Source organism: Anastrepha ludens, chromosome 3, assembly GCF_028408465.1.
Source record: "Anastrepha ludens isolate Willacy chromosome 3, idAnaLude1.1, whole genome shotgun sequence".
NCBI classification, from domain to species: Eukaryota; Metazoa; Arthropoda; class Insecta; order Diptera; family Tephritidae; genus Anastrepha; species Anastrepha ludens.
Window position 1 is genome coordinate 2,695,825 of NC_071499.1, and position 22,722 is coordinate 2,718,546.

A 22,722-nucleotide genomic window follows, 5' to 3' on the forward strand; every position below is an offset into this window, starting at 1 on the left:
CATATGCGCATATACATACATACATATATACGCTCACTTAAGTAGGAGAGAGCAAGATGTCGAACGTTGCCGTTCGTTTGCTTTGTTCGTTCCGCGCTTTCGCTTGCAGTTCATTCAAGGTAACGACAAATGAGCAAGGTAACACTAATGAGCAAGGTAACTACAAATGAGCAAGGTAACACTAATAAGCAAGGTAACGACACATTTTTTCATGCGTGCAGCCGGCTAATTGGAATTATAAGACGTTATCACGTCAAAAAGTATCTTAACTTGTTACATAACCTCAAATATAGCAAAAAAGTCGTTCTCTTAACAAAAAACTCATAAATTAAATTGTACATAACCATAACACAAGTATTTAAAAACAAAAACCCATATTTAAACACAATTTGTCACGCATACTAAGTTCTTTTTGTGACCTCGATAGTCTAGCGTAAATGCACTAGTTGCCATCCCAGAGGTTGTAGGTTCAAATCCCACGTAAGCACGGTCCTCGCACTTTTCCAAATTTACCTACTTTGCCTCCTTCTAAGAAAAAAAACTCTCATTCCTCAACCCCAAAAACTTATCCTTCCCATCCTTACTCCCGCACAATGGTCAGCGCATTATGAGCATTTTGGCTGCTAAAAGAAGCAAAAACAAAGAAAAGCACACAGTTACACATTGCATCTGTGGCGCCAGCAAGAGGAAGCGGGCAATTGCGATAATAGAGCAAACACACCAAATTTAGCGAAGTCCTCAACCATCAGTGGGACCCTTCTGCCCGAAAAATGTGAAACACAGATGGCGCTCCAAGCAGTAAGAAGGCGTTCCCCCTACTTAGGACTGGTAGCGGCAGGCTAATCACCTACCCTGTCAGAAAGCAATAGATTAACGAGACCAACGCAAGACTGAGTCTTGTCGAGGCCCTATGCTCCCGAGAGAAGTAAACAAGGAAAAAAAAAACAAAAACTAAGTTCTTTAAGTAATTCAACAAAACTTTTGTATTTTATTTTCTTTAAATGGGCATTTTAGTGGATTTTTATATCCAAAGCTTGGCAACCATGCACTGAGATTTGACTGCTGGAAGAAGAAGAATGTGACCAGATATTAAAAAAAGTAAAGCTAAATAAAATTGAGTGAATTATTGAACATATTTGTAGCTTAATCTAAGCAACTTTTGTATCATAGTCTGTAAGGATTGTAATTCATAGACTTAAATAAATAAATAAATAAATAAATAATTTAAACAAAAAATGTATATTTTACAAAATTATAAACATTAAATTTTAAATATGTAGATCAGGTTAGAAAAATGTCATGAAGAAAGAACTAAAACTAAATACCAAAAAAAATGCTAAATCACGTTACGAAAATGGTAATCAAATTCGCTGAGAGCAAAGTAACGGTACCACGATAGGCGCCACCTCTTTATTCTTTCCATCATGGAATGAATCTAATTATGTAGTTTTATTGATGGAACTTATGGGCATTAATGAAATATGCACTTTTGAAAAAATGCATACATATTTTTGTTTGAATGACATCAATATCTTTTATTCACATAAAAAATAGTATTCCATTAATTAAAAAATTAAAAAGTTTTGAAATAAAAAAAGTTTACTGAAGGTGGGTGCCCGCCAAAGGGCACTGTTAACATATTGTACATACATATGTACATATGGATGCAGACTTAAAATTGCAATGTAACAAGGGGGTAACAGCAGGATCAGTTCTAGGCCCACTACTATGGAACCTATGTACGACGGTGTACTAAGACTAGATATGCCTCCAAGAACGAAAGTCATTGGATTCGCGGATGATATAGCGGTAGTAATAGTGGCAAAACACAACCAAGAAGTTTAGTGGAACGTCAGCGCATCAGTAAGTAGGAACAAGGCTTGGTTGACATCCATGAACCTGGATTTAGCTGACTACAAAACTGATGTGGTTCTAATGAGCAGCAGGAAGGTAGTAGAGTCCATGAAGGTAAAAGTTGGGACTGCAACTATCAATTCCAAACCTGCCATTAAGTACCCAGGGCTGATGATTGATAGTCATCTTAAACGCACCTAGAATACGCTGTGAAAAAGGCATCGAGTGTGCAGTCCAAAGCGACGCAAAAAAACTAATAGCCGTCTATCGGCTAAGCGCTTTGAGGACTATGTGCGGCCTCCGCACAATTTCTGGTGACGCATTGTTCGTCATTGCAGGACTAATTCCAGTTGATATTCTGGCTGAAGAAATGCAGAGATTATTTATGAGGCTATCTGAACTCGACCATAGAGTAAAGCGTAAAGAAATCGCTAAAGAAAGGCGTCGCTATATTGCCCACTGGAAGGACCGATGGAAGAGGTCGCCCAAGGGTAGATGGACGCATGAGCTAATACCCATCCCTGCAACGTGGTTAGAAAAGAACAACGGGGGAACAAACTACCACTTCAATTCCTTTCAGGGCACGGCATATTATCTACATAGATTTCGCCATGACAGTTCACTAAACTGCCAAATCTGCACGGAGAGGGAAGAAGATGTTGAACACGTCTTGTTTCAATGCCCACGCTATGCTTCCGAAACCTCGAAAATAAGGGAAAAATATAGCTGAAATCAGCTAATAACTGGAAGAGAATCTGCGCGCATGAAACGTCAATAATAATTAGGAACCTAGAGCTAACCAGCTCCCTTAGGTAATACCTTTTTAGCAGTTCCGCGGGGAGAGTGATAGATAGTGGCGAGGTGTTAAATACATAGGTGTACCCGTGAGGCTACAAGTCGCGCATACTGCTAGACCGGTATTGTAGTACTCCTGGGAGTTTCCTCTTTACGGGTGCCATCCTAGAAAAAAACTCAAACTTGAAATACGGTACTAAATATGTACACCGATTAGAGGGTCCTGCGCAAAACAGATGTGAATTAGTTGCTGTAATATTCAACTAAACCAATTTGCCCGTCACATTCATAAGGATGCCGTCTGCGGAGTCAAAACAGAACAGAATGTACATACCTATACATACACACACACAGGTGCATACGAAAATTACACACATGCAGTTAACAGTCAGTCTGCAACCACAAAATTAAACGCAATGAAAAAACACTTTGCTCTGAACTCAAAATTAGAAAACCTGCGCAAAAACAGCGATCGTGCACAATTTGGCATAAATTTCACAAATGAGCGGATATTTAGCTTGACACGCAAATGAGACAAGATCGAGGAGCAAAATGTGCATCTGTACAAACATACATACATATGTATGTCTCCATATACGCAGGTCCGTGCCCACTTCCACGCGGTAAACCCAGATTTTTTATTCGCCCATTAGTATTAGTGCACACGCATACATCCGTCTAGACGCAAAAGAAACTAATTAGCATTTATTCCAAAAAAGCACACACATACACACACACACGCAGAATATTAGGCAAGGCTGATATTGCTGACTTGCGTGATTATGTCCCGAAAACAACTCGTGTTTTTTTAATAATGGATGCTAAAACAGTACCAAATTCGGAATGCACATATGAATGTACCATATGTATGTATGTACAAATATAATATGAATGTAGATTCAGTAACTCTTCTACCCTAATATAATTAGTTTTTAAAAGTCACATACTTCATGAAATTTCAATTCAAATTCTGTTATTCGATTAAATAGACTTTGCTTTCGAGTGATTTCGCGAACAATTATTTATAAGCGATAATCTATATTTTTAAGAGACACCGCCCAGGTGAATGACTCCATCTACATTTAAATTCGTTTAATCTTCATTGCGTGCATCCTTAAAGTTTGAGGTAGTCTTATTGAATGAAATATTTATTTTGCAGACAGCTCTAATTGGTCACTTTGCAACTGGTATAATTCTACTGACTGATTTCGTCCATTAAATACCAGTTCATGAATTAGACGGCTTGCTAAGATGTTTGACTTTTCACTTGAGCGTATGGGTGTATACATGATATTTATTCAAGATACAAACCATACAAATAAAATTAGGACTGATTTGAAAATTATGACAAAAGTATAAAATTGATGTAAAGATGGGACACTAAACTTGTGGCAACAGCGCCTCTCCGGGTTACGTCCGAAAACGGTTCATTATAAAGAGGAAATGAGCAAAAAACATGTGAGGTGAATATTCATCTAAGAGACACTGGAGCCATCTATGCAATTGGCACAAAAACTGAAAGTTCCCACTAATTGGGAATACATAGTTCAGACAAGCACCGTTGTAAAATGTGCTAATTCTCTACTGCTAATGTCGCTCTCGCATTTAAAACTTCAATACAGTCCACACCTTAATATGTTTGTGCGTCGCTGTGTTTATTTAGATGTAAGCCGAAATTTATTTAGCAAAGACACAATCCGCTTGTATGCGTCCATTAGATATCCGCAGCGTCAACTTAGTTACTGTTTGGGACAGCGCGATTTTGAACCATTTATTTTTAGGCGGCAAAGTGGGAAATTTTTCAAAACGGCAAAATTCCCAGTCGATAAATAATTAAAGATGAGTAAGTAACCTGTTCTCGTAGACGATAAATTTTTCGATTAAAATTAACGAGTTGTTGTGTGCTGTAAAACAATTAGCCGAATTTACCGAACTGACGTTTAAAGCTCCATTTTAGCTCGAATAATGGATTTAAAGAGTTTTTGTAACCAAATGACATGATTAATCACTATTTTCACTTGGCCTTGAGGTGGTGACAACACACATTTCTTTTATTTTATTTGTTCTAATTTTTTTGATACCTTCAAGTCCAAATTATTAGTATTGAGTATTGAGTGCTGCCAACCCTTTGCTCTTCGCAATAAATTTAGTGCTTTTTTTTACCTAACATGCAAACATTTTTGAGTTTGGTGTTAGTTTTTTTTTAAATTGAAAACTACCAAAATTGTAAGTTAAAGAAAATTTGTGTAATTAAAAAAAGATCACTCTTACATTTAAAGCTTATGGTGAGAGGATTAAGTGCTATTGAAAATTTGTTAATTCTTATAAAATTTCATGCTTTGTAAGTGCAAATTTAGTTTTTTTGCTCCTTTTGAGGTTATGCACGAATATTGGATCCTCTTCGTTCAACTGCGTTAAACACTTAAAACCTTTTTATAAATTTTTAAAAGCCTTTGAATTTACTAAATACGAATTAAAGCCATAGAGGTGTATTCATAGTATAAAAAAACAGACCAGATAATACTGAAGAAACCATAACGACTGTTTTGCAAAAGGGGGACCTTATCTTGTTACATAACCTCAAATATAACAAAACAGTATTTTTCGGTCCTTTTTAAGAAATTCTCATAACATAAGTTTTAAATACAATACAATAATGGATTTTCAAAACTGTGTTTTTTACATATACAGCCGCATTGTACACAACCATAACATTTATTTAAAAAAACTCACACAGTAAAGAGAATTTGTCACGCATACAAAGTTCTCTAAGCAATTTAATAAAAATTTGGTGTATTCTTTTCTTTCAATTTCTGGGCACTTTAGCAAGACTGCAGTTGCGTGAGAAAGACGTGACTGCTCGAAGGAGAAGATGAAGAAGAACAAACTTGGAGAAAAATAACACACGAATAATAACCAACACCAACAATAATCGCAAGCGCCGACAATGTGACCAGATGATAAATAAAAAGTAAAGCTAATTAGAACTGAGTGAATTATTGAGCTACTTAAGGTGACGAATAACTGCAAACGACCATATTTTCCCTGGTTTTCATTAAAATTATTTAAAATGAAGAAGTCAATATATTTTTTTCAAAATTGGCATACAGTTTATTTATACATAAAAATAATATAATTTTTTTTTTAATCATTCAAAATGCGGATGTACATTCTGTAGCATCGGCGTCAGTGACCTGAATACAAAAAACCAAAATTTTTTTGTTTATTAATGTCATAATTTCGATATGAATTAAACAAAAATGGAAAAAAAATTGCGGAATAAAATGCTTCAAAAACACAAGAGAATTTTGGGGCGAATTATCCTACTATTTTTGCTTCGAAAAAGTTATTTTTTTGAAATATTTTCGAACTGTAAATTCACATAGAAAGTAATATCATAAAAAAGATGTGTGCAAAATTTCAGAGAGATCGGTTAATAACTTTTCGAGTTATCGTGTACGCCAATTCGAAAAATATAGTTTTGAGAAAAACGCGTCTAAAGTCGGCAACGTAACTATACCTCTCGCAGCGCTCGTTCTAAATTTTTTTTTAGCATATTCTTAAAGGATTATATTAACATTTTATTAACATTAACATTTTTTTTTTTCGAAATTTTACAGGTATCTGTCCCCTTAAAAAAAAGTATATTTCACATAATTTTGAAAAAAAGAACTAAAACCCCGAGGCTAGAGAACAAACAAATGCCACATCTAGTTAGAAAAATTGAAATCTGGTCACACTGACCGCCAATTGCACTACAGCAACGTCACGAAAATCAGCTGATATTTCATATTCGCTGAGAGCAAAGTAACGGTACCACGATAGACGCCATCTCATTATACTTTCCATCATGGACGCATATAACATTTGTATGTATAAGTGAATATTTTATAATAAAAGTTCTCAAAATGTTTTGTAATCCATGGAGCTATTGACTGTTGTCATCAATAAAAATCGTGAAAATATGTACAATAATTAATTACAGAAGTGGCTTAAAAAACCATTCGCCACATCTCTTCTTTCTTTACTTTCTTATTATTTATTTTATTTTATTATTTATTTTATTTATTATTATTTATTTATATTTTCTTATTATTTATTTTATTTATTATTATTTATGGAAGAAGACCAAAACATGTTAAACTGCCTTTTCATGTCTGATGAGGCCCATTTCGATTTAAACGGCAATGTGAACAAACAAAATTGTCGAATATGGAGTACTTCTAACCCACAGATACTCCACGAGACGGAATTGCATCCTCTTCGCGTGACAGTGTGGTGTGCGGTTTCTTCACGCTGTATTGTCGGGCCTTATTTTTTTGAAGAAAATGGTCACACCGTTACGGTTACTGGAGACCGTTATTTGAAAATGCTGAAAGAATTTTTCTATCCAGAACTACGCCGAAAGAGAATTCCTTTCAACTCTGTGTGGTTTCAACAAGATGGGGCAACGTCTCACATAGCCCAGACTGTTATGACAGAGTTGCGACGAAAATTTCCCAATAAACTGATTTCAAGAAACTCCGAATTTCGTTGGCCCCCCAGGTCGCCTGACCTTACTGCACCTGACTTTTTCTTGTGGGGTTTATGTAAACAAGAAGTTTAAAAAACAAAGCCAACAAATTTGGATGAACTAAAACAATCCATTCGGGCAACAATTGCGGCTATTCCTGGCGCAACTCTCAAAGCAGCAATGAACAACTTTTTACTAAGATGCCGCACTTATGTCAACGAGCATGGGGGGCATTTAAATTCAATTATTTTTAAAACTAGTTAAGCTACATTTAATAAAATTTAATGACCTTCAACTTGAAAAAAAATAAATGAATTCCATACACTAAAAAAAAAGTTATTTGAGTTTCTTAATGTAGCAAAATTCATCAGCCACCCTGTATTAATGTTCATTTTCTGTATGTTGCCACAAAGAATTGTTGATCAGATTTCACACCTTCCTTGTCCGTTGGCATTCCATTTCTCTCACTTCCTTCCTCTTATCATCTTCTTCCATACATACATAGTTGCCAACTTGGTGCTTAAGATTGGTGAAAAGGTTTTTAGAGGCGTGGTCAAGATCAGACGGTCAACTGGCTCTCAGTGAATTTGAAGGAATCAGCTGATTGGCTAACGTAACCGGGGTCATGACAGTGGTTTGTTCAGGAAAAACCTGAGATTGTGTCAGCGTCTCAGCTTATACTGCTTCGTTACCGCCTGAAGAACAACTGATTGAACGAGTGTGTGAATACTTACGAAATGAGCGGACAGAATTCTGCTGGCGAGTCCCCGATGATGTGATGGCCGAAGTACTAGCACAATTTTGTTTTTCACCATAGCCGATGGCCAAACCTGGTAATCTATCATCCCTGTGCTTTAAGCACTAGATTCAGTGCTTTTCGAAAATTAGTAATATTAGTGCCTTTTTCTGAACTCGAATGCAATCTCCATGCATTTCTCATAAATAGTTAAAAACATGAAATAATTTGAAATATTTAAAGCTGTACCAGCAGTGAATTCGCAAGAATCTACAAATTGAAATGCACTAAAATGGGTTCAAGTTAAGATGCATAAAGGCTTAGCATTTGAAAATGTGGCAAATCCAACTTTTACGCTCTTGTTATTGCCATACTCAAATGCAGAAGTAGATCGAGTTTTCAATGCAATGAATACTTTTAAAAGCAAGATTTGTAAACGTTTGCCCCTTCTTTCAGCAAATACCTTTTTGCTATACTTTATGCCTACAGGAACACTTAAGTCGCAGGCCCAATGTAGGCGGGCCTTGTTTGCTTGGCTTCGATAATTGTCAAAAATTAATAGAGCAACACTGAAATATATGGAATGAGACCACATGGCAGCTGTGCTTGGAGCGCTTGAAGTTCGGAGAAGTTTCAAATAGCTCAATGCTCTATCAGCAGCGCTTTTGACATCAGAAGTTGAACACCCCTGTCGTTCATTTATTTTGATTTGGTTTAGCTTCATTTCTGAATTTTAAGCGGAATAGAGAAATTGTTTTTTACATTTGCTTTTCAAAAAAGTTTGATGAAAATTTAATAAATGCTATTGAAAAACGTCATCTATGCTGTATGTACATATGTATCATTCTTGAATTGTTCCTCGTCTCTTGCAAGCTTGCGCAAAGCTGAAAGTGACCATCTGCCGATCTATGTAAATTTAACTCGAGCATCCAAAACTTTCGTCGTTGGCGGGGTTGGCGTATTATCTTATACAATATATTCTTAAAATTAGCAAAATGTTTGCAAAGCTTCTAGTTAACACAATGACTCAACACTTTTTCTCTGTTACCTTTTTCTTTTTATGAATCATCTAATTGTTATGACGGCGTTCAAAGCGCCCAAGTTTTCAAAGCCAGCATAAGAAGTACATCAAGCAAAGCCATCCTGAGTTGGTCCAGCACCTTTATTTTTGATCAGTCGAGCAATAGATGTGGCGTCATTATGATCGGGGAAATATTCAACAACAATGTTAACTCTATTTTAAGAGCTTCTTTCCTGAACTAAGTTTAAACGCTCAATTTTGCAAAATTAAACTCAGTTTGAAAATTCACTACAGTTAAACCAGCACGGGAAAGTTAAACAGCATGCAACCCTGTAATTACACTGTGCAACAAATTCAGGTTAGCAAAAATTAGGTCCATTCTGAGAGGGGGGGGTGAAAATAGAGGCGAAATTAGAAGACCCGTATCGCGCCGTTTTTTTATGTTAGTTCGAATTTTTTTTTAATCGGCCTTCGAAGTTCGAAATCGGAGCCGATTTTCGGTATATTGTTTCATAAGTACCACAAAAATTTTCGAAATCAATTTTTTCAAAAATTGTAATTATTGCACAGGTCTCTAGCAAGAATTTGGCTTTTACAGATTGAAAAAATATCAATTAGTCGACGAGTTATTGCCAAAAAACCATATAAACAATTTTGCTCCGATTTCGAACTTCGAAGGCCGATTAAAAAAAAATTCGAACTAACATAAAAAAACGGCGCGATACGGGTCTTCTAATTTCGCCTCTATTTTCACCCGCCACTCTCAGAATGGACCTAATTTTTGCTAACCAGAATTTGTTCCACAGTGTTATTATATTATACTACGCTTTTATGTTTTTATTAACCTATTTTGAACGAGCACAAAAATATATTAAAATATAAGTATGCATATATATTTTGGCTTTTTAGATTTATAATTAAGAAATATTTCTGAAAGCATTGCAATTACCCAATACCAAAATTATTTCAGCCCATAGGACAACTAGCATAAATAAAAGAATTTTGACTTTCCTTTGGTCTAAAAAACCATTGCAGTTGTGCCTTTTAAGATTCTTACCATAGGAGACACCTTTTTTCATGTAAATATTCACAACATTTGAACTTTGACCAATCTATTTGGCAATTTCGAAACATGGCTTCAAGAGTCCCTCTGAAGTCACAATATCGATTTGTCCTTTTTCGCGATCTGTCAATCCTTTCCGCTTTTCCATTTTATTAGAATTACGAAGTTTAAAAAAATCCCTTTTCACAGCTTTAATGTGTAAATTAAGTAGGTTAACTGAGCGCCTTTATTCAAGTGAACCAAAAAATCAAGCAACTGTTTATTTTCGAGAAAAGTAGACTCTTCACTTGAATTACCAGAAAACCTTGGATTACTAGATCAAATCCGGTTGCTTTAATAACCATTTTCTTCCGTAAAAATGATTGCCTCTAATCAGGTGAACCTGTACGTACTAAGTACGTAATCGTGCAAACATATCGCACCCTAAATACAAAAGGGTCACAACTCAAAATGTATCTTCTGCTCAAATATGAACGAGACGTTATCAAAAAAACGGTCCGCGGGTGACATATGGCAAAAATAAATTTTTTGTTTTTTGGTAGGACTGTTATAAGCTTACATGGCAAATTTCAGCGTGATATGTCACATAGTTTGTTTTCTGTGCTACTGTAAACAAGTCAAGCTCGAGTGTGGAAAATTTTGAGTTGTGACCCTTTTGTATTTAGGGTGCGATATGTGTGGCACGTTTGCTGTAAGAACGTCTTAATTTAAAAAACCAAAATGTCGAGAGAACCGGGTGCAAAATTGTATATTTATGATCACTCCCTAAGTAAGAATGAACTCATATTTTCAAGAAATTCTCTATTGTTAATTGACATCGCCATGAAACTTTTACGCAGCATAAAAGACGAGCTTCGGTCGTATCTGCATACTTTTCTAAAATAAATTTTGTTTTTATATTATGACACTCTTGTAGCAAATGAGTGCAAATATGTGGATGTATATGTAGAGTGCACTAGGTAGTCTGGCGCTTATTTCCTGCCTAATTCCAACTTTACATTCAACTCCCATTCGAAGCTAATATTACTTCTCCGATATAACTTCAGTGTACAGGTAAGATACGACCAACAATCTCGCGCATTCCATTCTAGACGCTCAACGCGACATGTTGGCTCTTTCGCTGTAGCTTAGCGCTTCAAGTTTGTGTCTCTCTGTTTGTGTTTGTTTATCACTCGGTTCATTCGTTATGATCGTCTCTTTTTTTTGACTTTGTTATCTTGTCAGTAGACCTGTGTGAGTTACGATGAATTCAAGTGAAGTTCGAGTATTGTACTTATGTATGAACGTACACCTATGTACACGAGTATATGAACATGTAGCGCGGCATCACCGATTTTAATTGCGAATTACTAAAAAGTACCGACAAAAAAATTATAAGTTTATTGTGAGCGCGATTGTTGTTGCTAACGTTGCTAAGCTGCTTTAAAAAGTGAATTACGGAAGCACTGCAATAGTACATAAATGTACATAGTGTGGATACTTATACGTACACACGTATGTATGTACGTCCATTTTTATGTGTGCAAGTATTACAATACATGTGTTTAATGACAAAGAAAATAAAGCGTTGTGAAGAATATAGAAAAAACGCGAGCACGACGAGATCCAATAAACCGGTTTCCTTTGGATTTCGGCTTGTTTTATGGTTTGTGTGGGAATTTGACCGCAAGCAAAGCTTTACAACTCCATCATCAAACATACAAAAACACCAGCGAACGACAAAATGAGAAAGCAGTGGGAAAGAAATGACCAAAAAGAATAAACTTCGACCGGGATAATAAAAACAAAAGTAGATCCAGAACTGTACAAACACACCTACTCGTTCATATGTACTTAAAGGTATCTAAGTAACGATCACAAAAGTGCGCTCTCACCAAACTTACCAATTGTGTGTTTTGGCCCGTATTGCCGCAATTTCGGTGCAAGTCACTTTGCCGCCAACACGTTAAGTCGGTGCCGCTGCCAATGTTTGTCGGCAAATATTCATTATAACAGCGCCATTCAGCATGTATGAGAACCAAAGCACTTTCAAGTTGTTTGTGTGAATGTTAGTGAATAAAGGTAATTAAACAATATGCATGACGTTTACTTCCTGTGATGATTTTGAAAATAGTGAAGTGTTACAAGCTCTTCTGATCAGCGAAAGTTGATGCAAATGGAGCGCATGCGGAGAATCAACTCAAAGCCACTCAAAGGTAAGTAAATTAACTTTTTTTTTATATACACATACATATTTATGTATTGTATGTATGTATGCGTGTACATATGCATGGTAGAAATGCATGAATGCGCGTAATCCAAACTTCCAAAAATTTCTTTGTAACATCTTGAGCGGCGATTATTGTCGATAAATTTTTACTTGAAGGCAAATAAAAAAAGTTGAAGGCCTGTTTTGATGTAATAATAATAATGTGTTGAAATGAACAAATTCAAAATCAGAGTTGTTCAAACCCACTTACATGTACATAGGTATGTCAGTTCGCTGAAAAAGTTCGTTTCAAAATGTTTACAAAGCTCCAGAAATCTCTCAATAAAATACAAGCAAATTAAATTACGAACAAACTTTTACTATCGCTATTCAAAATATCCTCCCTCTAACTTTCCACAACTATTCCAACGATGTTTCCATAGTTGGACGCTTCCCTGATATTCCTCCGAAGTTAACCCATTCTCCGCAACGCTTTCAGTTTTGTTGATCTCAAGTACGCCACCATGATGAGTTCCTTTGTGGTGTAACTTTATATTGGAATAAGAAAAAATTGCAAGGAGCAATTTTGAGGCATGGGGTAGATGGAGCAACGAAGAATTGTTTCTTTTTTTTTGCTGGAAACTCTGACACAATCGATGGGAGAGGGGCCGACACGTTGTCATGGTGCGATATCTACCCATTCTGGTGGGTTCGTGCAACACACAGAAAATGCATCACAGTAGCCGTTGAAAGCAGACTTAAATAAAGGCACTACCAAACTAGTCCACGCAGAAAATTCACCAGTTGAAAACTTAAAATTTCCTTCAGAAATTTGTTTGGGTCTTCCCTGTAGGGACAATTTTTGTGCGCATCCGTCCGTGGACATACGAAGGAAAATTTAAAAACCTAGAGACTCGTTGGGTGTAGGTGTATGCAACTGATTCAAAGGACCACAAAGACCCATGGCATTGCACAGGCTAACCAAGTACTACAATTTTTCGTGGTATAGTAAAGATTACCGCGCCGAAATCATTTTAATCAATTCAGGTATAACTGAAGTTATCAGATGTAAATGGTTTACAAATTCGACGATGCATTTCACATTTATTTGCATAACCGTCAACTTACGACTGGGATAGAAAATTTCCCCTTCCAGAATCGTTTCGAAACCATTCATCATTCGACCCACGATGGCTTCTTACTTTTCATTAAACTCAAAAGATGAAGAGATCAATATTAATCGAACACGATTTAACAACTGTTTTGTAAATGTGGAAAAACGGGCGGAAAAAATGTGGAGGAATGATTGCAAAATTTATAAACAAATTCACCTTTCAATTTGATTGCAGTACTTAATAAATCGAAATGGTAAAGTATTTGGGCAAAACTATGTACCCAGGATGTCGAAGACGCGATTATTATTATACTTATATATATATGGAAATCTGAGCACGATTCTTCAAACAGAAGTAGTTTATCATATATGTCTGGAGTTGATTTCTTTTATATGTAGGCGCATATCTGTCCATCTTAATCCATCAAAATATTAACATTTTTCGCAAAATCAAAAATCTTCTTAGAGCATCGGTCATTCCCATTTTTGTGCCAAATAAATGACACATGCTTCACTATTACCTTTTGAAAAAAAAGCAAATGAAGCAGTGCAATTGAGGAGGGCGAATTTGTGCTTTTGAAAACTTCGTCAAAAGATTCGTTTAAACCATTCAAAATCGGTGACCAGAAATATTTGATGACTCTGAACAGCAGGCATTAACGGACGAATATGATTTCCAAACTCAAAAACACTTTGCAGAGGCGTTTTATTACACCCGGAACTTTAGTTGTGCACCTATTACTTTCTGCCTCCTCGATTGATTGTTATCTTGCGCGATAAGTAGGCTTAGTAAGTGTAATGATCTTGAGAGCCATGTCGCCGGCGGCGTAGCTACTGGTAGGACCACGCAGTCGGTAAAATCGATGGTGAGGCAGCTCCAACGGGCACCCACCTTGCATTAAGTGGATCGCGATATAAACGTGTAATTAGGGGATTTATATTAGGCTGGCAATTACAATCCAATTAAAGCTACCAAACCTAAGCTCCTCCCAGAGTGAAAAGATATTATATATTATTTTCTTGAATTTATATTATTAATCATTCATATTTTACTCAAATTCGAGTGTAACATCCAACTTATATGTATTTATTGAATCCCAAAAGGCGACATCAACTCGAATACTCGACAAGAAGCCCCAGTCAACACACAACAAAAAAAAAATAAATTATTTTATGCATTGCAATTGCGAATGAAATGCGATTCACAGTTGGCTAAGTTTTAGTTTGAGTTGGACTAGCTCAGTTTTTCCCGGCAGGGTGCCTACTTCCATTCATATGCATGTATGCAAGTATCAATAAATGCAGACATCACAAGTTGCATGGCAGTCATAGCAAAGCTTAGAAAGTTCCAAGTTTTCTGGTCATAGTTCGTTAGTTAGCTCGTTTGCGCAAACGCTCGCGTCTTGCTTTTTCCCTTATCGAACACATTGCCGCTCCAACATTACCAAAGATTGGTAGTTCGTTCGCTGGAAGTTAGTGATTCATTCTATTGTACTTACAATCGGCTGTTGTTAATACCGCCACGCGCTCTCCACCGACCAGTACGAACAGTTCAGTTTAGTTACTTCCAATTGGGAACAGGCGTACGGCAGCTAGCCGCGCCGAACATTGGTGGTGGGTTCATTTCCAAAATGAACACACTTCGAACAAGCAAACATTAAACACATGCTCGACTCGAACGACTGATTGGCAGTTTCAGCAGTTTGAGCAGTTTCTGCAGTTGAATCAGTTTCAGTTGTTAATGAGACAGAACCTCAAACGGTTATAATTCACGTGCGAGCAGTTCCAAGATTTGGGCAAAGTAGTAGAGAACAGTGTATGGTGAAGGGCATATGAGGCAATATCCCATAAGAGCGCGTTGATTACTAACGGTAACGGCGCAATTACGTGTGCAACAAAACACAGATACGACACTCATACACACACACACACACACACATGTAGGTTTGAATTCATATATAAAAGTATTCGGTTCGGTTGCATACTCCTTTGTGAACAAAACCGGCAGATGTGCGTATGAATGAAAATATAGTAAAAGCAAAAGCTAAACAAAAAACAAAAACAAAAGGGTAAAAAGCAACAAATCAAGCAACGGCATACGCAAGAACGTGATGAGTAACAGTTCGTGAGCTCGTGAGCTACACGGTAAATGCAATTTGAACAAAAACAAAAAAGCTGCATACAAACTAACAAACAACATTAGTAGTGGCAGCAATCGCAGATTTTGTGGTATTGTGCAACCCAGCTGCCATTGAAGCGTTTAAGCGATTCGCTGGAAAAGCATAGACTGCGCTTAGTGACGCGCGTGTTTGAGTTTCTGACTTGATGTGGCGTCACCGCCTTCCCTCCGTGCCGCGCGATAAGTGAGCAAAAATACCGGTGAATTATTTTATTTTTATATATTGTAACTGCGAATGAAATGCATTACATGATAGGAAAAGTGCAAAACATGGAAAAAATACAATAGAAAACAGGCGAACACGACTTGAATTTTATTGAAAGCAAAAAAGAAATCGGAATTTGTTGGTGTGCACGCCATTGAGCTATGCAAATGTTAAATTTCTAAGCGTTTGTAAAGGCATATGGACTTATGAGCATACATACAAACATACATTCACACACGTGTGCATATGCACATATAAATGCACAGTGCCTCCTCGATAAACGCGACTTTCGATTACTGCGAAAACCCGATTTTGCGACACTTACAATTAACCTCTTTTAGCCTCTATAAATGCAACTTTCTAATTTGTTTAATCTTGAAAAAAAACACCCGCGGTTATGACGACATATCGGTTCTGGCCTCTATTGAGCGTGATTATCTAGAAGGCACTGTATGTACTTGTGTATGTAGGTATGAGTTCAGGTTACATAAACAATCTGATTTGTGTGCAATCTGTTGCGCATTGCAGTAGTTTGCATTTGCCACATCGTTAGTTTTGCAATAAGAACAAACACCAAGTGCCAGCCTATACAACAAATACACAAATAATCTAAGTGTGCGCGTAATATTGTTTTAATCGAAGCTGTCGGTTTTTTTCTGCGGTTAAAATTGATTTGTGAATTTTGCAAAACAAAAACAAACATCAACAACATATTTATGCATGCAAATATACATACATATAGACATATATATGTATGTATGCGTTATTGAAACGTATTAGATATGTATTTGCATATATTTTCATGCATAAAGGTTCAGATGTATACAGTGTAACCTCTCCCAAAGCGGACGAACATTTTTGCCTTTACCAAGTCTTCGGTAACGGAACAAATTACCCACTCCAAACGGATACCTCTCTTGGGCGGCCAAAGTTAACTGACAGTGAATGTCCCCCCAAGGAAGGTTCCTCTGTATATACAAATGTGTTAATTATTCACCTAGAGCTACATACATTCCAATTGCCAATAAGTGATAAAGGGAAAGGCAACAGACACAACCTCGATTGATAAAGACAAAGAACATTGCCCACAAATTAATTTCAAGTGCATTCATATTTGTACACTAGAAGTGAAATACACACATACATACTTGCCCATAGCTCACCTGAGTAAACGACTCTTTCGTTGAGCATCAAGCGCTAACTTTAGTAAAACACGTCACACGAACCATCAGTACAAACATTTGCGCTTATCAGACTCGTATCAGTGATTGTCCGCCAGCCCGCCTGCTCCCCTGCTCGTCTACTCGCCTGCTTCATTTGTGCTCCAGCAAAAACATACAATTCAATATCGTCAAGATCGTTATCGCCAAGGTAAATACGTATACATAGATACACACACTTACGTACGTACATATGTGCATGCGTGCATATGTATATAAAAACCTTTCCTATCACAGACAACTAATAAATTAAATGCAGCACACATTCAGCGCACTCATTTAGTATTTATCGGTGTGCGAATGCACTTATACTGTGTACATATGTACGCGGTTATATGATATATAATATATAATAATAAAAAATAAATAAAAATAAAATAATTATATACAAAGTATGTTTTAACTATTATATATACATATATATAATTGGCGCTTACGCTCTTTTTTGGGTATTTGGCTGAGTTCTTCTTCCTATTTGTGGCGTGCGTATTGATGTTGTTCCATAAATGGAGGGACATACAGTTTCAAGCCGACTACGAAAGGCAGATATTTTTAGTGATGAGCTTTTTCCTGGCAGAAATACTCTCGGAGGATTGCCATTGCCTGCCGAGGGGCGACCGCTATTAGAAAAAAACTTTTTCTTCATTTTGGTGTTTCACCGAGATTCGACAATACATTCTCTCTGAATTCCGAATGGTAGTCATGCACCAACCATTCGGCTACGGCAGCCGCAGTTTTTTTTTATAAATATTGGTTTGGGGGAAAAGAGCACTCATTATTTCTGCAAAAATAATTGCGTTATTGATTTAAAATTATTTTATGGTCGCTCTTTAGTTCCTGAGCGATGCTCCGACTACTAACACGGTCAATTTCACGGGCATTTTCGACATTGATCGGAATCGCCGAAACCAAAATTGCACATAATTAATTTCACAATTTCAGCGGCCTGACTAGCATTTTCGCCTTTATCAAAGAAGACTTGTAAAATGTACCGCATTTTATCTTTGTTGACTTCCATTGTTAACACCCTGTAACTCACAGCTGAATGGAACAAACAGCAAAAAATCGTTTAATCGATACTTTACGAGATATCGATCACCTCAGCCATCTACCGAGAAAATAATTGATTTCTTTTTCCCCAAACTAATATAAATGCATTATTGTAAGGCATTTACAGATTCTCGAACATAAAAAAACTCAAAGTTATCATTATTACTTATCGAAATAATAATAATAAAAAATTAAAAAATAATATAAATAAAAAATAATGAAAATAAAAAATGGTGTTACTGAGTAACCAAATAGAAATCTGCAGATAACTATTTTTGTTTGCATTAAGAAATAAAGATGTTTTTTCCACATACTCGTATAATGGTTGCCATTCCTGCGAGAACTACCTATGTAAAGGGTTTTCCAATAATAGGTGTTATCTATCGCTATCGAGAGATGGTTAACAATTTTTAATGGTCGGAATTGGATGGTATTGATCTGGACAACGTTTATTTTCAACAAGACGGCGCTACGCGCCACACAAGCAACGAAACCATTGATCTTTTACGGGAAACGTTTGCGGACCGTGTTATCTCTCGAAGAGGTGATCACAATTAGCCACCGAGATCTTGTGATTTACCACCTTGTGACTTTTTTTTGGGGCCACGTGAAAGAGAAGGGCTACGCCAACAGCCCAGGGTCGATTCAAACCTCAAAGATGGAATTCGTGAGGCTATCGAGGACATAGGGCAGCCACTTTGCAATTCGGTTATGGAAAATTTCATGAAAAGAATATTGTCCTGCAAGCGTGGTCGTGGTGGTCATTTGCCTGACGTTATTTTCCACTATTAACGGCATACCTTCCTCTTTATAATGAAATAAACATCCGATCATTTATATTCAAAAATAGCACTTGTCTTTGAATATCAAAATAACACCTCTTTTTGGAAAACCCTTTATATGGACATAATATTTAACGTTAAATTACATGTACAGCCATAGTCAAAAGTATTTACCCAAAGCTGAAATTTCACATAAGCGCTTGAATTGTTTTAATGGAAATATCCCGTTGTTGTCTTTGAATTGGCACAAGTTATCTTTACATACTCTAAATATTTCAACAACAACACCGTTTTGCAATACAGTTGTTTAACAACAACAAGCAAAAGCTTTCTAGTAAACATTGAGAATACTTTTTGTGTAAATACTTTTAACTATGGGTACATAATAAGCCACTAAATGCTATTTCTCATTTAAATTGATATTTTTTTCACACCAGCGTTAAATAAGCTAAATTCTTTAAAAATTTGAAAAACAAAAAAAATATTTTATTTTTTTCTGTATTTAAACGAAAAATTGGACGAGTGTGTGAATACATGTGAAATGATCGTGCAGAATTCGGCTGCCGAGTCCCATATAACGTGATAGCCAAAGTTGCTCTAACAACCTGGTAATCTGCCACCCTTGTAAACATGTCGGTCAGGTGCAGAATTTCCAGGTAACGTTCACGGAAACAATCTCAACAAATAAACAACGGTGTAGTCTCCTATAAATTGCGTTTAGTAGCGTTCAAATATTTCACATATCATGACAATTCATTCAATTTGACTGAAGATTAAGTTTGACTCATCTAATGTCTTATTTAATTATTATTACTGTGAAACCTTGTTTACGAATTTTCGATAAACCTAAACTTAATTAAATCTCAACTTTCTAAGCGTACCATGTGTTGTTCTATGCGACAAATGTGATTATTTAGGGAAACTTTACTTTTCATCCACTTCATATCGTTTTCAAATCCTCCGAATTTCCGTTTAGTAGGAATAACGACCGTGGTCAGGACCGAAATCTTAGGGTGCTGCACATATTTTTGGGATTAGACTATTTTTTTTTTAAAGAAAATCGCGAAAATGTCTTGAGTACTTTCTGTTACAAGCTTGGTACCTGATTTTCTTTTCTATTCTCTGTTCTCCCTCGTGCTAACAGACGTCTGTTAAGCGTATCAAGTGAAGCCAAGCTCTTCTCCACCTGAAGTTTCCAATATGTATATACGTGGTAGCCTCCTCTTCCCCGTCACCGCCAAGAGCTGCCACTTCGCATATTTTCAGAGCTGCAGTATATGTATCCATTCGCAAGACTTTGCCTAGCCATTGGAACCGCTGCATCTTTATTCGGCGCACTACGCCTATATCCCGTATGGTGCTCATCGTTGCTCATTTATGATATTTACCGTCCCCAAAGTGTAAAGGTCCGTAATTCTTCTTGAAGCATACAGTTTTGTGCAGAAATCTTAAATCACTTGTCAACACTCATCTTGAAAATAACAAATCCAATGGCACTTGTTTATGTACCCCTCCCTCCCTTTATAAGACTTCAGATACACTTTCAGTTCATTCTCGTTTATAACTTTACCAAATCGCCTTTTGGCACACTGACTTTCTCCGCTGCAGGCGATTCGAACCTTTTCTTGTTTATAGACATCTGTCAAAAGTAGAAAGTAATAGCTTAATAATACCGTTACTTAGACGAATAATTATTTTCGTGTACATACAGGCCCATTATTTCATCTGCAGAGTTTCAAGTTTTACATTCGTACATAGAAATACATGTGTGTGTGTGTGTGTGTACCTCTTCTCCACAGACCGAAATCTCCATTAGGGACGAAGACCGAAAAACTACACATCCACATCATTTAACTTTGCGGTTTGGCTAAGACAAAGTAGCCAACTTTAATGACTTCAAAATTATTAACATTTCTTCGAGTATTTGTGTATGAATGTATGTATGTGGCTAAGTATTGTACAAACCAAACATCGAGGTTGTGTTTTAATGCTAGTTAGTGTGTGCATGCGCACATTCGTTGACATAAGTATGCGCTACACATGTGTTTGTTTATCAGGTGAAACTGAAGCCGTATTTAATTTCATCCGCACAAATATATTTTCATTTGCATATACATACATATGTATGCATGTATGTAATTCCATGTACTCGCATTGCCAAAATTTCAACACAAAAATGTGCTTTGACGTTTTCGTTAATATATAAAAAAATAAATCGGTATAATTGATTGTCTTATTAACTGAAACTGAGTCAAGAGAAATCCATAAAAATCCGAACCTTACCTCAAAAAAAGTGTATATATTTACAGAGAACGCAAGCACGCAATACTTCGGACAGCAATAAAAACAAGCTGCTCAAATTCGGTATAAAAAACGGAAATGCCTTTCTTTGAAATATACGAAAAAGATACATGGCCCCGTCCCCTTTTGAGTAAATACATATATAAGTGTATGTATGTGTATTTTTAAAGCCACTTCACCAAACTTGAAATCTGACAGCATCCACCCCCACCTCCTATGTAGAGCAAATTTTGCTTACTGCTCGTATGCCTCTCAGTGCAATGAATAACCTTTGTAAATTTTCAGAATTCTTTTACAAACAAATTTTTGTATTTCACAAACCAATAATGAAAAAGTGCTCAAACTTGATATTGGAGAAAGTAATTATTACGAATTTTTTGCTTTTAAAAACACATTTCGAATCGATTAGAAAAAAATAATAAATAATACTTGTATGTATGTATGTATGAGTATAAGAATCCATAGCGAGCACTGTTGCTTGTTCAATCGTTGATCAATAAATAAGTACACATGCACATACTCGGCTCTACTCATATATGCAAAGGCGTGCTCAAAATTTCGATTAGAGGAGGCTAAAGTTCCCCAATGTAGTTGAATGTCATGAAATGCAACGAAGAATCTCTCTTTCCAACAAATGCTTTTTGGACTAAGTAGGCAATTGAGTAGTAAAGTCCTCTCTCGACGAACAACACTAACACTCTACAAGGTTCTCATCATGCCCGTCCTATCGTCTGGCGCAGAAGCTTTGACGAGGACAATATCCCTTGGAGTGGAGCGAGGCGTCCCTTGGAGTGTTTGAGAGAAAAATTCTGGGGAAGATTTTTGGACCTGTTCTCGTTCTGTACGAAGACATACACATAACGCAGCGAATAAAGATCAAGCGGCTTCGTTGACTGGGTCATGTCATCCTAATGGATACAATGCAGGGACATTTTGAGTATTTGGTCCTCTTCCTATTTGTGGTGTGCGTCTTGATGTTGTTCCACAAATGGAGGGACCTACTGTTTTAAGCTGGCATTATTCATTCAAAAAGTTGTTTTATGTATTTGCTTAAATTATCGGTTTGTAGTTTCAAGAGGTTATGAGAATGCATTTGTCAGAAAATAGTATTGCACTCGTGTATGATTAATGAAGGAATTCCCGAATATCTGTCTGCTTTTTGCTTTCAGCAATTGACTTTTGAACCGCTTTTTCGCTTTTTTTAGCAAACTTCTTAAAGCTGGTACGCCACTTAATCAATAGTGTTAGCTTCAGCCCATGCGAAAGCTTTATCAGCAATTGCAATAGCTTCACTTGCTTTTAAAGGTCAATAAAATTACCTCCGGGATAACAATTTGAAAAAAACTTTATGTATGATGGGCTTCTCTATATTTTTTCTGTTATATTTTTTTGGAAGTCAACACAAAGGAATGCCATCGTCTTCATTCCCTCTATTGCATTGAAGCATTTTAATAAAGGCTTCCACTGTCACATTTGCCAATAGCTGATTTCAGGCAAGCATTAAAGTGAAACAGCTTCTTTTAAAGTTAAAGATTCTAAAACCTGAGCAATGTCATCCTTCCCTGTAGCCACTAACAATAGATCTTCTTTGTAGTACAACTTAGTTATGCAAATCACTTTTTGATGCATAGGCTGAAACAAGGGTGTTACGTTTGGGGCATATACATAAATGACGCATATAGAGTCATCAACAGATTTAAG

At 36.5% G+C, this 22,722-nt stretch overlaps 1 protein-coding gene and 1 long non-coding RNA gene across 6 annotated transcripts in view; one reads left to right on the forward strand and one right to left on the reverse strand.

Annotated features, from left to right (window-relative positions):
• The window catches only part of LOC128856824 (uncharacterized), a 77,631-nt gene that overhangs the window by 14,687 nt on the left and 40,222 nt on the right, over positions 1–22,722 (reverse strand). The gene's annotated exons all lie outside the window — the stretch shown is intronic.
• The window catches only part of LOC128856822 (uncharacterized), a 52,238-nt gene continuing 40,594 nt past the window's right edge, over positions 11,079–22,722 (forward strand). The window contains exons 1-2 of one of the 5 annotated variants that reach the window (XM_054092183.1): positions 15,011–15,224; positions 16,670–17,039. The gene's annotated coding sequence lies outside the window, so the exon portion shown is untranslated. Of the gene's footprint in view, positions 12,178–15,010; positions 15,225–16,669; positions 17,040–22,722 lie in introns of those variants that run through there. The other 4 variants (XM_054092182.1, XM_054092184.1, XM_054092185.1 and 1 more) reach the window with 4 other exon arrangements.